Source organism: Dipodomys ordii, unplaced genomic scaffold (genome assembly GCF_000151885.1).
Source record: "Dipodomys ordii isolate 6190 unplaced genomic scaffold, Dord_2.0 Scaffold42, whole genome shotgun sequence".
In the NCBI taxonomy this organism is placed as follows: domain Eukaryota; kingdom Metazoa; phylum Chordata; class Mammalia; order Rodentia; family Heteromyidae; genus Dipodomys; species Dipodomys ordii.
Genome location: NW_012267258.1, coordinates 6,424,807 through 6,442,750, shown reverse-complemented (window position 1 = coordinate 6,442,750; position 17,944 = coordinate 6,424,807). Strand labels below are relative to the sequence as shown.

The window sequence follows — 17,944 nt, the reverse complement described above, 5'->3', positions numbered from 1 at the left end:
ACTTCTTTGGTTAAGTTAATTCCTAGGTATTTTATTTTTTGTGGGGCTATTACAAATGGAGTTGCTTTCCTAATTTCAGCCACACTTTTCTCATTATTGGCATACAGAAAAGCCATTGATTTTTGGGGGTTAATTTTATACCCTGCTACTTTGCCAAAGTTTTGAATCAGCTTGAGTAATTTGGGAGTGGAGTCGGATCACAGTCTTGAGTCACTGTTTCCTGCTTCTTTCTACATTTTTTGATCTCTCAGCTTTAACTTTTCTTTCACTCTTGTTTATTCAGAATAGAAGCCAACACCATCACTGTCATCCAAAAAACTGTGTGTGTGTGTGTGTGTGTGTGTGTGTGTGTGTGTGTGTGTGTGTGCTGGAGTTTCAACTGGGGACCTCACTCTGGTTTTGTTTTCTTTTTTTACTCACAGCTGATGTTATACCCCATGAGCCACACCTCTGCCTTCCTACTTTTCATTAATCAATTGGAGACAGGGGCCTTTGGGGTTTTCTTCCCCAGTGGTTTTGAATCAGTAATTTCAGATCTCAGCCTCCTGAGCAGCTCATCTTCTGCCTCTGTGATATCATTGCCTACCTTCTTATCCCTCTCTCGGTCTTTGTAAAAGCAGTTCTCCCATCCAGCTCATATGGCCTCCTGGTCCTTGTTTCTGAAGCACCCAAAACACACTCTTTCTCCCTCTGTTTTCTGTTGGCCTTCTGGTCCTTTGCTATTTTTTTCAGGAATCTTAGTGTGTGTTTTTTGCTCTTTTTTTTCATGTTTCTATTCACAGTTTATTTTTTCAATGACACCTTCTCAAACTACCCACATAAAAAGGGTTTGAGTCCTTCATTGGTTGACATTCACAGTCTCACTGCGCTTGCTTTATTCTTTCTTCAGAATATTGATCTCCACTGACCATATTATACATTCTCTTTTCATGTGTTTATCTCTTGGTTCCAACTGGATGTTGAACTCCCACCGATCTAGACCTTTTTTTGTTCATTGCTATAAATCAATACTTAACTTATCAATTCCTGGCATAAAGGATGCCCTTAATTAAAATTTGTTAACACACACGCACGCACATGCACACATACACACACAGAGGAATCCATCATTTTAAAAGATACTTGCTTAGCAACTAGTTCATGAATCCTCTCCCCTTTCTCTATAAACCCGCAGATATATGAAAAATAGATCAATCATCTTTTCTGATTTCTATCCGCAGTGTCTATTTCCCCTTAGATAAACAGATAAGAAGCGCTACACAGAATTAAAAAGGAGCTTGCATTTTGAGGCCAGGCCAGGCATAACATTTCTCAAGTCTCTATCTCAACCAGTGTCGGTATAATGGTATGCGCCTGCTATCCCAGCAACAAAGAGGAGCAGAAATAGGAAGATCGCAGTCCAGGTCATCTTGGTCATAAATATGAAGCCCTATCATGAAAAGAACCTTCAGAAGAAAGAAGTAGCAGAGTGTGTCCAGTGGTAGGCGGCCTGCTTAGCAAGCAGGAGGTTTCTGAGAAATTTCCTGATTGTATGCTGGGCATAACGTTTGCTATCAACAAATTTCAGCTGGCCCCTTGTTCCTGCCAGGAAAATAAAACTCCATCTTGAACCAGCTTATGTGGCTAGACTCATAATCAAGTAGGTAGAAAGGGGCAAATACCCAACTTGTGACCACTTTAGTTTCATATGAAACATAGTGATAATTAAACAGAATCATGGCTCTCCATACAATTTTCTGAATTCTTCTATTTTTGGAGGGTCTGTAGATTTCTGCACTGCCATTTTTTTTTAGGCAGAGGGCTTGTCAGACTCTCTTTGGGGAGCTGCTGGTAGTCTTAGCTTTTAGTTCTATTGGGTTGACTCAGCATGGCACCTCTTTAAAAACAGTGAGTGCTTACAATTCCTATCCCCTCCAAAGAGATCCCATTTACTGGACATAAGTGGAGAATGTAGAAATCAGAGTCCACGCCGAGCTAGCCAGCTCCTATGGAAAGCTGCAGGAGGCAAAGTCTCAAAGTAACTTCATGGTTTTTACATTTTCATCTCTCTATCTTCTTTGTTGTTGTGAAATCCTAATTTAAAGAGTAGGATCCAAACTCCACTTAAATGCAGAGCCTGAATCTATGTAATGCCCTAACTCTATAGACCTGTGGAGATCTAATATGATTTCATTTTAGCCTTGCAGTGGTTCAGGCACTTAAAATGAAGTAGAATCCTACGTTTCTCTCACCTAGCATTTGGGTGAGTGAATTTGATTTTTTTAAAAGACTTTATCTTTGCCTTTATTTTTAACTCTAAGACCTTTAACATCTCATGCCTGGAATACTTCTGTTTGTACCATCTATTGCATGGTTTAGCAACTGAAGTCAGAATATGAAGAGGCTGGCCTTTGGCAGAGTAGAACTTGTTTGAAGGCAAGGATGATATTATTGTGTAAGTTCTTCCATAATCTTGAACTGTATCCTTCTAAGGGACCACAAATCAAATGGTCTAGGGATCGCATAAAATCTTTGCTACCAGGTATAACAGCCTCAGGGTTCTTTCCTATGACAAATAGAAATTTTTTAAAAAAACACAAAAATAAAACAATAACCAAAACAACCAGGTCACCAAGTATCTTGAGTCAGTGCCCAGGTATCAGTCAACTGACATTAAAGGGGCGGGGAAGATCAAGGGCCACCAAGAGTAAGATTGTCATGTCTCATCTTTGAATCTGGGTCTAATAACTGTTGCTGGTGAGTGGAAGTTAATAGTATGTTCTCTATCAAAAGTGATAATTTCTGGATTTGTATTAATCTCTTGGTGAATTACTATTTTTTTTCCTAATGGGATACCTCTTTTAATCTCAAAAAGTTTTTCTTTCCTTAGAGTTTTTCATCATCTAATAGTGATGCTCATCATTTAAAAAATTGCTTGTGTTTAGTCTCATCCTTCATGCTGATTTCCTCTAGATGGCATATATCTACTTTTTGTTGTTGCTGTTGTTGTAGTGGTGGTGGTTCAGGTATTGGGGCTTGAAATTGGGACCTAGGCACTGACCTTTAGCTTGGACAAGGTTGGTGCTCTACCACTTGAGTCACAGCTCTACTTCTGGAGTTTTTGTTGGTTTATTGGAAATAAGGATTTCAGAGACTTTCCTAGCCTAGCTGGCTTCAAATCAGGGTCCTCAGACCTCAGCTTCCTGAGTGGCTAGGATTACATGCATGAACCACCAGCACCTGACCACATACATGTACTTTTGCCCTGATTTTTCACTTTTATGGAGTTGCAGTGTCCAGCATACATGATTTTCTTTCTTCTTTTCAACCTCCAAGATATTTTACCTCTCAGTATCTGCTTGGCTCTAGGAGAAAAGCACCTCAGAGCCATTCTGGAGATGAGGAAAAAATACATCAGGAGGTAATATGTTGAGAATACCCTTCATCTGCCTCCTCCATACCACCTGACTGAATGCTCACCCACACCACCACAAGGGATCTATTCATGTCTCAGTAGATCTGAGTACCACCTGAGGACCACACTGGAAGTGAATTGAACCTGCAAGTGCTCTGAGTCCAATGTGAAGCCAATTCATGTCTCTGGAAACATCTTCCTTCCTCCACATACTGGGATAGTTCATTCTTCATGTAATCCCTCCGCATGCACAAAGCGCAAGTGCTGCCCCAGACAGCCCTCACATTTCCTCCAGACCAATTTGAAAACTGTAGCAGCAGCAACTCTAATAATGTTTATATCAATAACTGATCGCTCACTTTGTACCACCAAGAGAAAAGACAATATTGTCACTTACCCTCAACTTTTGGCCAGTCTAACGATCTTCTCTTTAAAAAATTTTTTTGTCGGTTGTGGAGCTTGATTTCAGGGCCTGGGTACTGTCCCTGATCTTTTGTGCTCAAGGCTAGTGCTCTATACCACTTTGAGTCACACGCTCTGATAGCAATACCTATTATACCATTCAGATAAAACATATTTCAAAAGTTATTATTTGCTGAGTGCCAGTGGCTCATGCCTGCAATTTTAGTAACTCAAGAGACTGAGATCTGAGGATTGAGGTTCAAAGACAGCCCGGGCAGGAAAGTCCCTGAGACTCTTATCTCCAATTAACCACCAAAAAGCCAGAAGTGGAGCTGTGACTCCAGTGGCAGAGCACTAACCTTGAGAAAAAGAAAGGGGGAAAAAAAAGAAAAAAAAAAAGGACAGGACCACAGTGTCCAGGCCATGAGTTCAAGTCCCCCTACTGGCACACACAAAAATTCTGATTAAACAGTTTGAAACCAAGTCAGACTTATATCATTCACTTTCCTGAACCTGATTCTACTCTGAATCAGAAAGTGAAATGCTCTTCAGCTTGGGTAAATTGTTCACTGTGCAATGCCAAAGTGAAGAAAAACCCCCTGTCCTCTGTGCTTTGCTCTATATTGGCAATTTGATGACTGAATTTTCCCCGCCCCAAGAGTTTGCCTCAGTTCATTTCTCAGGATATTGCAACACAATGTCCAATTTGGTCCTTGAAATATATTCTTTTTGTTTGTTTGTTTGGAGGCCAAGGACAGTTTAGCATCATTCGAAAGAAAAGAGAAAGTCCTCATTTTGAAAAGGAAAAAAAATGTTCTTTTTTTTCCTCTCTTTTTTTTCTTTCTTTTTTATGTGTTGGTGGAGTTTGAACTCAGGGCTTTGCACTTATGAGACAGGCACTGTACCACCTGAGTCATACAGCTTTTTGTTCTGGTTAGAAGCACTTGCTTCTTGCCTGGGTATGAACTTGAGCAAAGATCCAACTAGTTTAGGCTTCCCATAGTCGCTGAGCTTACAGGCATGTACCACTGTGCCCAAATGTCCTCTGTGGAGATAGGCTCTCACAGACTTTTCTTTTTCAGCTGGCCTGCATAGCTTGAGATAGCAAGCATGCAGCAATGTACCTGGTTATGGATTGAGAAGGAGTCTTGCAAACTTTCTTTCTTGAACTTCAATCCTCCCAATAGCAGACTCCCAAGTAGCTAGGATTATAAGTTTTAGTCGCTAGCCCTTGACTAGAAAGTCATATTCATGATTTAGAAGTTATTTGTAGGATTCTATGAGGTTATTCTTGTACTAGGCCTTTCTACTCAGACAAATCACTTGGGATTAGGGATTAGGAAGAAGCTTCCCAATGTAACCATTTTTTTTAAAAATAAAATAAATGGAACTGTGAATTTTGAATAATAGTTTAGGTTGGGAAGCAGCACAAATCTGTGTAACAATGAGATTTTCTTTCTTGCTTCAAATTTATAGCATGGAAACGGAATAAAAATAGCATGACTTTAGCACTTAAAAAATTATTGTTTATGGAATTAATTCATAGAGTTTTACCCATTGATGTCATGTTATCTTGGAAATTTTAGGTTGTGTCCATTACACATTTTCAATTCTGCAGGAAGAACTGATTTTCAAAGCTATTTACAATTGATAATGGTGATCAAATACAGTGATTGAATACAATTTTCCTTGTTAAAAAGTGTAACTACTAATGTATAAGGCCATGAGAAATAACGAAGTTCATTGTTGACATTTTGGGCTCAATAACACATGACCAATCAAATATTTTCTGAAAAATAATGACTGATAAGCAAACATCTTACTTTTCAGCATCTCTGTTATTTTGCCAAATAAACTTTTAAAATTAATATTGTATGTGAGTGAGTATGCATGCATGTGTATGTGTGTGTGTGTGTGTGTGTTTGTGTGTGTGTGTGTGTGTGCATATGCTAGAACTGGGGCTGGAACTAAGACCAGTTATTTTATAGATTTTTTTTCACTCAGGCTAGCACTCTACCACTTGAGTCATATTTCCACTTTTGGCCTTTTGCTGGCCAATAGGAGATGAGAGGTTTGGGTATTTTTCTTCCTATAGTGGTTTCAAATTATGATCCTCAAATATCAGTACCAAACTTCAAACTCTACTATAAAGCCATAGTGATCAAAACAGCTTGGTACAGGCACAAGAACAGACCTGACGACCAATGGAAAAGAACTGAAGACAATGGAATAGAACTGAAGACCCAGAAATGAACCCACAGACCTATAGCCACCTAATCTTCGATAAGGGAGCTGAAAAAATGGAATGGAAAATTGGTTAACACCTGCAGAAAACTAAAACTAGATCTTTATATATCATCCTGCACCAGAATCAACTCTGAATGGATCAAAGACCTCGATATCAAAGCAGACACCCTGAAAACATTACAGGAAGGAATAGGAGAAGCTCTACGGCTCCTTGGCACTGGCGCCCAGCTAATAAGACTTTAACAGGTGAGTGTGTGTGTGTGCACATGCACGCACCTACATGTGTCTGTTATTGGAGTTTGAACTTAAGCTCAAAACCTACCACTCTTGCTTGGCTTTATTGCTGAGGCTGGCATTCTGCCACTTGAGCTATACCTCCATCTCCTCTTAACACTTTTCTTAAGCTATCAGTTGTAGTAGCAGATTCTACTTCAGGTTGTACTAAATTAATATTTTTTTCAATTTTTTTAAAATTGTGCTCACTTATACTTGTCCCACAAAGATAAGTCATTAAATTCAAATTCCAGGTTAACTGGAGAGAAACAATACAGTGAGAGTAAATGTAGGTATATGTATGTGTGTGTGTGTGTATATATATATATATGTGTGTGTGTGTGTACTGTATATATATAAGTATATACATATACATATATATATGCACGCATACATTCTTCAAGAGTGTAGAAAAACCACTCAAAAGCATTGGTCATGCTTTTGTTGTGTTTGTTGTTGTGTGTTGTTATTATTTCCAATATCCTTAACTCTTTTAACAAATTGTTTTCATCAATATGTTGGTAGTCTGAGATGTTTTTGTCTGGATGCATTGCTTTGGTTCCTGCAATAGCCAAAGTTTAATTCTTCTTCTGTGTGCCTAACAAAGAAGCTACTTGAACTTTGGTTTCAGCTTCATTTTGACCTTTATAAAAAAAACATATTTTAGCTATGTTGCAATAAACAGAGTTGTGCTGGTAGCTTTAGTATGGCCTTGTTTGACGTTCCTCAGTAGATGAATCAAGAAAATGTGGTACACACACACACACACACACACACACACACACACACACATTGGAATTCTATGCCTCCACAGAAAGAATGACATTGCCCTATTTGTTAGGAAATGGAAAGACTTGGAAAAAATTATATTAAGTGAAATAAGCCAGACCCGAAGAAACACAGGTCCCATGGTTTCCCTTATGTGCAATAACTAGTATATGTCTAGGATAATACTACCTGACAAGCAGAAAAGGTCACAACTATGTATATATGGTCGTATAAGATGATGTTAAATGAAACGAACCCCAAGATAGGGACACAAGTGGTTTTTTTCTTTGTTGCTGTTGTTTTTAATGTACTATGTGATTTTTTGTTTCTTTTGTATGTTTTTCCCCCTATGGTATAACCCCTGTTGTCACTGTATTTGAGTCTGGTGCCCTGAATCTTGTATATGCATTTTTCTAATTTAGGGAGGGGAAGGGAAATAACAAAATGCTGAAACAAGGATACAGGTTGATCCATTGTAACAATGAGACATATAAGACACTATGTTGTAAACAAACTTTACAACTTCAGGGGCAGGGAGGAGTTGGGGAGGTGGAGAGGGAAGGGATGGTAGGGGAAAAACAAAGGTGGGGGTAACAATGCTCAATATGAAATGCACTCATTACCTTGCTCATGTAACTGTAACCCCTCTGTACAGTATTTTCACAATAAAAAAACTTATTTAAAAAAGAATGTAATACGTATTATGTTTGTTTTCCTGTTAGCTTGGAATAGTAGGACAAGTGCTTAATTTGAAATATCAATGTAGATGACGATAGCTTTCTATCACTATCAAATTACCATGAAGTTTGAGATGTAAACACAAATTTGGTTCAGTGCTGGTCGTTCAGGCCTACAATCTTAACTATTCAGGAGGCTGAGATCTGAGGATCTGGGCTTGAAGTCAGCCAGGACAGACAGGTTCAAGAGAATCCTTTTTTAAAAAATTATCTTATTGTGAAGATACTGTACAGAGGGGTTACAGTTACATGAATAAGGCAAAGAGTATATTTCTGTCAAGCATTGTTACCCCTTCCCTTGTTGTTTTCCCACTATCCCTTTCCTCCCCAACCTCCTTCACTCCTCTCTCCCCACAAAGTTGTAAAGTTCATTTCCAATATACTGTCTTGTGGGTATTGTTGCAATGGGCCATCCTGTGTACTTGTTTTAATGTTTCGTTATTTCTCTTCCCCTCCCCAAATTAGATAAATGTATGTACAAGATGCAGGGTAAATTATCAGCCCCAGCCCTCCCCCCCCCTTTGTACTGCGTCAATTATTTTACTAAGAATGTTACTAAATTCTTGCGTAGAAAGGTGATTGCTGGTGTATACGGTGACCTCTAAAGGGGCCAATCATGGGACGCTTTGTGATATGCGTTAATCTTGTAGTTTTAGCCTTTAAAAATGCTTGTAACCGCTGCTCAGGGCTCTCTCCCGTGCCGAGGCAGAGAGACCGTTTGCGCAAACGCTGAATAAACTCCTCTTGCTTATTGCAAAAAAAAAAAAAAAAAAAAAGATGCAGGGTACCAAAATCAAATACAGTGACAACAGCGGTAGACCATAGAGGAAAGAACAAACAAAGGAAATTTTTAAAAAATCACATAGTACATTAAAAGAAATAACAACAAAGAAAGACCTCTTGTGTCCATAGCTTGGGGTTCATTTCACATAACCTCATCTTAATATGGTCATATGTACATAGCTTTTGAGCTTTTCTGCTCATTTGATAAAATTATCTTAGACATACTAATGATTGCAAATGAGGGAAACCAAGGAACCCATATTTCTTTGGGTCTGGCTTACTTCACTTATTATTATTTTTCCCAAGAGAATTCTTTTTTTGGGGGGGGGTCCGGTTGTGGGTCCTGAACTCTGGGCCTGGGCGCTGTCCCTCAGCTCTTCAGCTCTAGGCTAGCGCTCTACCACTTGAGCCATAGTGCCACTTCTGGCTTTTTTCTTTTTGCTTATGTGGTGCTGAGGAATCGAACCCAGGGCCTCAGTCATGCAAGGCAAGCGCTCTACCACTGAGCCACCTTCCCAGCCCCCAAGAGAATTCTTATCTCCAATTAAATAGCAAAACTCCAGAAGTGGAGACATGGCTTAAGTACCACCATCCTTGAAGGAATAGCCAAGTAAGAGCATGGGGCCTGGAGCTCCAGCTCCAGTACTGGCACAAAATCCAAAAGCAGTAACAACAACAAAGACACACAAATTTGTTCTGTAGCTCTGGAGACTAGAAATCCAAATTTATCAGTTGATTAGAAACCCAACCATTGACTGGACTTCTGGCATGTCTGTGAGATAAGATGAAGGATCTTTGCAATAATCTCCTGGGTCTGTGGAAGATCTGCAGTCTTTGAGGTAATATGTGTCTCACAGTTCTCAGATTCTAGAGAATTCCTGAATTCCTTAGCCATGGCTCCCAGACAGCAATGAAATTACTTTTATATTTTCTTCACATGTTTTCATTTCATCTTTTACTTCCTTTTTGTATGAACTCTTTTGGTGACATTGGGACCACTAGCTTAATCTGACCATTTCAAGATTCCTAAATCACATGTGAAAAAAAGCTCTTTTCTAAAAATCTAAAATGGTAAGTCATACTTTCCAGAGAGTGGGTACCTCTTGGAGGTTATTTTGTCTTTTTAAATATATAATATCCTTACAGAATAACAACATTGTACCATTTTCATTGGATAAAATAACCCACACTCTTGCTTTGCCTTAAAAATATGAATCTTTTGAAGTCTACTTTTCATTTCTTCTTTTGACATATGGAGTGTTCAGAGAATGAAAGAATCATAAAATACAATGAGATGTCATGATAAACCCAGCTTCAACCTCACAATGCAGCCAGAGTTATAAGTACATCTCCGTAATGTGTGTGCATTGTCAGCTGAGTATAGCAAAGACACCACTACATACTTCTCCATGGAAACCGATGTACTGGAAAAGGAGCTATGTCGATAGACAAAGGTGAGTATGGACTTGTTCTGGTGAAATCTTGCCATGCAGGGGATGTGGGGGGAGAGGGATAAGGAAGCGGTGACATTGATCGAGATGCATTGCACTCACAGCTTGCTATGTTGAACTCAAATCCCATTGTACAACGACATAAGGATAATTTTTTTTAAAGGAACAAGTCATAGGCACTTTTGCATGTCTTGAAATATTATTCCTGGTTTTTCTTAGAATAATCTATGTTTGTAGACTATAGGCAGTGAGCTCATCATGGGTTATAGTTTTCTGGTATCATTCTTCTAGGTATCAAAATACCCCCACTAGGCTGTGTCTAGAATTACAATATTTTACTTGTCCCATTCCATAAGCTATGTAAGCCAACCTAGTGACTTCTCAAAATTACAAAGAATGCTGAGCACTAGCGGTTCATGCCTGTAATCCTAGCTACTCAGGAGGCTGAGATCTGAGCATCACAGTTCAAAGCTAGCCTGGGCAGGCTTATCTCCAATTAACCACTAGAAAACTAGAATTGGCACTGTGGCTCAAAGTGGTAGAGCACTAGCCTTGAGCTGAAGAACTCAGGGACAGAGTTAAGCCCCACAACTGACAAAAAAAAAAAAAAAACGCAAAGAAGAGTAGGGAATGTAATATTTCTGTGTCTACGTATAGGAACCTAGACACTGATGAAGACAAGCTTTGCTAACATAAGCTGCTCTTTTTTGTGACTGAATTTATTTTTAATACCCCATACAAGTCAAGTACAGTCTCTTCTAAAGTCCGGCTCAAAGTCATCAACTCCAAGGTGATGTGAGATGTGTATGTGATATCAGCAATAGTTTTTCATCATCCTATGACTTAGGAAGTCAGCATCTGGTTCAAAGCCAGCCCAGGCAGGAAAATCCATGAGACTCATATCTCCAATGATCCAGCAAGAAAGTTGGAAGTGGAGCTGTGACTCCAATGGTAGAGCACTAGCCTTGAGTGAAAAGTTAAGCCCTGAGTTCAAACCCTAGTCCTAGCACAACAGAAAGACAGAAAGAAAAGAGACAAGGAAAGAAATACCTGGAGGCAGGGAGGCACCTATTGGTCTTAGCTGTAGCCCAGACTGGCAGAGAAAGAACAGTAGGCACTGATACACTCTCTCTTTAGCTGGCCAGGAGCTGGGGGGAGCTTCAGCTTCATGGTGGGAATCCTCTTCGCACTTTGTATTGAACATCGCCTTTATTGTAACTTTGGGAACTGGTTTATAACTCAAGGTCTCTTTTGTTTTTAGAGCTTATAAAATTATGACTATCAGGGTTTCTGTATATGTTGCTCTATGTTGAGCTTCCTTTGGATTTATTTTCCCACTTAAAACCACTAGACCCAGACACTAAAAAAATATAATTAAATAAATGAAATACTGTAATATCCTTGACAATCTTATATACTAGCTACTATTGTTAATAAAACATGGGCCATATACATATCAGGCCATATACATATTTCTTTAGAAAATGAGGCTCACCAAAATTAAATTATTAAATAGCAGAGCAGGAATGTGGAGTATATATTTAATATACATAAATTATATATGCATTATATGTAATATATTCATTTATATATGTATACATGTATATATGTGTGTGTATATATGTATATATCAACTTTCAAAAATTCCTTCAGAATATTTAGGTAAACTTTGGATAATCTCATTAAATCTTCACAAAAGCCTTGGAAGGCAATATTATTAATTCTAAGTGGTGTGTTTTGGTACTGAAGCTTTAATTCTGGGCTCCATGCCCTTGCTTAGCTTTTTGGCTAAAGGCTGGCATCCTACCATTTGATCCACATCTCTGCTTCTGTCTTTTTGCTGGTTACTTATGGATAAGAGTCTCTGATTCATCTGCCCAGGCTGGTTTGAAGCAGGATATTCAGATCTCAGCTTCCTGAGTAGCAAGGAATGAGTTACTAGTGCTCATCATTAACTCCATTTTATAGGTGAGCATCAACTCCCAGGCCTATGAAAGATACCTGAGTCTAGCTTCCTGGATTAGAGTGGGTAGCCACTCTGCACAGCCCCAGTCCATGGGTTAGGATTAGAATACTCAGTAATTTGTGTGGCCCAAGAAGGAAAGGAAATCCTTGAAGCCCAGTTCAATTGATCATATCATTTACCAGGTGCCTGGAAAATCCTGATCAGTTCCTAAAGGTCTGTAGCCTTAAACATCTGAACCAAAAAAATCTGTATAGATTCTTGTAAAGTACTGTCATAGATGCTCAGCCTTCATTGTCTGGGGCAGAAAAGCAGAAAGCTAGGTGCTAATGAGAAAGGAAGGCAAGATTTACTGGTAAGATGGGTACATTTATGGCAATATGGCTACATTTGGACTTATAGTCTGAAATGTACACATTTCACTCTCAATTGCTAAAATATTTTCCAGAGTTCAAGAATGAGTTTTCTCTATATTTATCTATAAGAAGTGGAAAAAATAGCTGGGTGCTGGTAGCTCAAGCTTGTAATCCCAGAAGGAATCTGAGATTGGAGGACCACCTTTTGAAGCCAGCCTGGGTAAGAAACTCTTTGAGACTCTTATCTCCAAATAACCACCAAAAAGCAGAAAGTAGAGCTGTGGTTCAAGTAGTAGAACACTAGTTTTTGAGTGGAAAAAGGTCAGGCACAGTGCCCAGGCCATAAGTTCAAGGCCTTGAACTGGCACACACACACACACACACACACACACACACACAAAAAAAAAAAAAATCGGAATATTTAATTTGCTCCCCAGTAGTCAATAGGCATAGTTATTTCTATTCCACATTCCCCCATAGTATTTTCAGCTTAGAGTCATGAACCATAAAATGAGGCGCCATCTGTTTTTGTAAACTAAACCAACCAGAACACAGACACTCAAAGTCATAGCTTTGGCTTCAACCCCACTTTGGGTCAATTCATTGGATCCCAGGTGAGCTAGAACTATTTTTTAATCATTTGAGGAAAGGATGGGCCAGAAGACAGCTAAGAGGCTTTCACAATTTGTATTACTTTCTCACTCAAGCTCATCATTACTGTACTTTCTTTTTGTTCTAACATCTCTAAATTGGAGTAGTCGTCTTCTCTCTTGAAATAATGACAAGATGGAGACTCGAGAACAATCAGTGGAGAGTTAGAGTAAGACGTTAGAAATGGCTGTTTGAAATGCCTTCATGAAGGGACAACAATAAAATAGTTCATGTTCCATCAAAGTCTTCAAGGGCTGAAAGAACCAAGATGAAACCAGAATGGTTCATATGGCACGCAGAGAATAATAAAGAATAAGTTCTATGGAACATGTGTGAAATGTGCAGTCAGAAATCCCATCTGCCTGGTTAATCAATACTTGCAGAAATATTTTCTTAGAGTCCTATGCAGCTCTAGAATTCAACCGAAGTTACACAATTCCATTTCTATTGACTCTGCTGTGCAGATCAAATACTTCAAATTGCTAAAATAAAAATCAACTGTTTTATGCATAGAAAGGCAAAGATAAATTCCTTTGCAATGTCTGTTAGAAATGATGAAATAACATTCAAAGACCCGTGCTGATAAATATATTTACTACAGATGAAAAACTCAAGTGACTAGAAAAAATTCAATTTGAAGTAGAAAATACATGCTATTGGATTCTTCATGCTATTGGATTCTTTACAGAATAGTAATGTACCACCAAATAGAATGTGATTGTATACAACAGTGAATATGTGCTTAGAAAGATTTCATAAACACACTTGGGGGTTATAATTTGAATATGAATATACTCTTATTTAGCATTTCACTGATTTTATGAATTTTAAATGCATCAGAAGAGATCACTTGGTGAACTGGAAAAAAATCACACTATTTTTCTTCCTTGTGAGAGATGTCCAGTAAACAAGTCCCAATTTACAGTCTGAATCTCAACCAAGTATGTTCTTTGACTGAAGAGATAACTCTTGAATACAGATCCTGGATCTGCAAGGGATAACACAGACATGTCACCAACTAGAAAACAGCTGGAAAGGAACAACTGGGCCCTTTTGTGAAAACAAGCTGAATGAATAAGAGAAATTTAATGCTGGAAGAATAGGGTTCTAAGGCTGGAAATGTGGCTTAGTGGCAGAGTGCTTGCCTAGCACACATAAAGCCCTGTGTTTGATTGCTTAAGTACCACATAAACAGAAAAGGTTGGAAGTAGCACTGTGGCTCAAGTGGTAGAGTGGTAGCCTTGAGCCGAAGAAGCTCAGGGTCAGTGTCCAGCCCTGAGTTCAAGCCCGAAGACTTATGAAAGAAAGAGAAGGGGAAGAAAGGAAAGAAAGAGAGAAAGAGAGAGAGAAAGGAAGGAAGGAAGGAAGGAGGGAGGGAGGGCGGGCGGGCAGAAGGAAGGAGGGAGGGAAGGAGGAGGAAAGGGTTCTATAAGGACCTGTAGAAATGAGTTTGTCACTATGTGCTAAGGAGTAGAATTAGGGCCGGTGTTCTATAAATTGAGTTGACACTTAAGGAAAGTAGATTTCAGGGAGTTGTGTGGAAAAACTAAAGCAGAAACTCCAAAGATGAAAAGGGTAATTTCCCACTTGTGGTATGTGCATGGCAGTTATTTGTGAGACAGGAATCTGAATGTATAAGAAATGAGAGGTAATGAAATCATTAAATTTGCCTCTAATAAAAATGAAAACAAAATGCTGATCAAGATATATTGTAGTCATAAACAGCTTTGTTAAATGGAAGCTACTTTATACATCTAAAGATAATAAAAATATATACGAAAAAGAAATTAAAATAAAATTAAAATTGAAGGAAATGCATTTCAAAGGATATCTAAAAATGGTGCCTGAGTTTCTCTTTCTGGCATAAAACAATGAGCTGTAAACCCAGCAACATTATTGAAAGAAACTAAAATTAAAGCAGAAATATATTATTATATACCTATAAAATAAATGTGTGTTCATATATAATGCATATTCATATATGTATAGCACATACAGATACATAGTGGATATATGAATATATAGTGCATGTATATATGCACACACATGCATTTGTGTGTGATTATTTATCATATATTCATGATACATATTCATATACATACCTCTATATATGCATAGATGTGTATATATACATATGTTCTCATACATATGAGTGTGTAGCTCCTTTACATATATCTATATAAGTCTTCTACTGGATATGTGTGTACATATGTACATGTATATCTATATCTCTTTTTTATTCCTTCAACAGTAAGTGTTTGGCTTCCTATAGCTTTACAACTTGTTGATGTATGGTAGAACCGGCTCCATTTATTGTGCTCCAGTATAACATTCCTTTAATAAAAAACTTGGTTAGATTCTTGGTCATTGATTTTTCTAAAATAAGAGTCACCTTTAAGGAACTCTCTCTCTCTTTTCTTATTAGAACTACTGAGGAACGCTGACATTTGGGTGATATTTAGTCTTGTTATCCATTTCTTCATTTAATTGGATCTTCTTTAATGTGAAACCCTTTTGGTTCTCCTGTGCTGTTGTCACCCTAGCCGAAACTACTAGCATCATGTCTGAAATTCCAGGCTGTGAATGTACTTCCCGTTCCTTACCACTTCCCTGGCCCAGTATTGCACCTCTTTTTCACATGGTAGTGGTGGAGTAAGTCAGAAAATGGCACAGAGCTCTGTTTAGAACCAACGATTCTCATGTAATTAAGAATTTAAAACGTGGCCTTTGGTGAATGGAACTTGCCTACCAGGCCCTGTTCTGACTCTGTCTTTTATATGCAAATGATCTAACGGCTGAGTCTACTCACCCACGTATGAGCATGTTCCTACCAAGAACCACGCACAGTTCCCTTGTGATAATGCTCACTGTCCAGGTGTGCAGATAGCTCATTCCGTCCTCTCCTTCACATATTTCCACTTCTTTGTCTTAGAGAGGACTTTCTTCCATATCCAAATGATCACTTCTGTCTATGTCTTCATAGCACTTCTTATCATCTGACTGAGTATTTTGTTGTTAACCTCCTCTTCCTCTGGTTGGAGTGTGTACCTGTGAGAATGGTAGTGAGTGCTAATCGCTGTGCACACCTTGTTCATTGGGGTCCCTGACATGCCCCGCTCTGCTGCCCTGAAGCTGGTACACTGAGTGAGTGTCTCCATACCTGTCTGCAAGTGCCCTGGCATTCAGGAGATTCCCCAAAGGATTTATTGAATGTGGACTTATATTTCTTCCTAAGGTCATATGTCATGTTGTACATATGTTCAGATGTTTTAATTTCTTTCAATACATGATTTTTGAGTTGTAGATTTGTTTTCTATTTAAGGCTAGGAGCTATTTAAGGATAGAAATTACTCTAAAGTAAACAACATCATTCCTAATGTTTACGTAGTTACATTCTTATTTCAGACTTCCTATTTTTTGGTAGCACGCATGGTCTTGCCCATGCTGGGCTGGCACTCAACTGCTGAGCCACACCTCCAGCCCTTATTTGTACCGGTAATATATTTATATTCTTTATTCTCAAGCTTGGGATTGAACTCAGGGCCTTTGAATTCTCACTTGGCTTTCTTGCTTATAATGCTCTACCACTTGAGTCATGCCTCCAGTTCAGTATTTTGCTGGTTCTATGGATATAAGAGTCTCAGGTACTTTTCTGCCTGAGCTGTCTTTGAACTGTGGTTCTCAGATCTCATCCTTTTAAGGAGCAAGGATTGCAGTTGTGAGCCACCAGAGCCTGGCTTACGCTGGTAATTTTGAGACAGAATCTTTGCTTCCTACCTGGACTGCAATTCACGTATTTTAGGCATTTTACTGTAACTAGGATGACAGATGTGCTCACACCCAACTTCTTCCATTGAGATGAAGTCTCAAACCTCCTAATCTCAGCCGATTGTGAAACTTGGATACCAGGAATGTGCTAGTAGGCCTAGCTATGGGTTGAGAAAAGGTCTTGTGAAATTTTTCTGCAAAGACTTTTAGCCTTAGATCTTGGCCTCCTAAGAAGCTAGGATTATAGGTGTGAGCCAATGGTATCTAGCATCAGACATTTGTGTGTGTGTGTGTGCCCATCCTGGGGATTGATCTCTTGGCCTGGGCACTGTACCTGAGCCTCTTTTTGCTCTAGGTTAGTGCTCTACCACTTGAGCCACAGCAACACTTCCAGCTTTCTCTGTGATTAATTGGAGATCAGAGAGTCTCATGAACTTTCCTGCCTGGGGTGGCTTCAAACTGTGATCTTCAGATCTCAGCCACTTGGGCAGCTAGGATTATAGGCATGAACCACTTTTTTATTTTGTTTTTTAGTTCCTTAAAGCACTGAATGCTGGAGATGAACAGGGGAATACATTTCAAATGCACATGGATAGTGACAGTCACACATTTTGTTGTCTGCCATTCACAATAATAATTTCAGAATCTGTCATGCAAAAAAATCTCTATGAAAAATAATTAAATCCCAGTATACAGAAATAAGACTTGGCTTCCTAGCAAATAGAAGGAATAGGAGAATCTACAAATCAGATTATCTTATTCCAACCCCTGCAATGGTTTTAGTCTTTGCCAATTTATTGTCAGCCCTAGTCCAGAGCCAGTTATAGTCCAAGGCACTCTGGCCTTTCTAACTGTACTTCTATTAAGGAAAGGAAATGACTGCAAAGAAGTGACCATTCTTTCATGGAAGAGAGTGGGTTCTAAGGTAGAAAACAACACATCAATAATGAAAAAGTCAGTAAGAACACAGCAAGCCAACTACAGGCTTTGCAGAGAAGAGCTTCTGGGTACCACCACAAATATAGTATGTGCGAAACCTAAGCATTCTCTTACTGCCTTTAAGGATGCGTTCAGCATGGATCACTCAGAAATAAATTTATCATGGTATTACAAGTATTTTACACCTATAAAGATAACGCAAACAAACTTGC

The 17,944-nt window shown here is 38.8% G+C and overlaps 1 pseudogene; it reads left to right on the top strand.

Moving 5' to 3' along the window:
* Positions 1-8,554, top strand: part of LOC105987457 — a 15,573-nt pseudogene extending 7,019 nt beyond the window's left edge.
* The last annotated feature ends 9,390 nt before the right edge of the window (positions 8,555-17,944 follow it).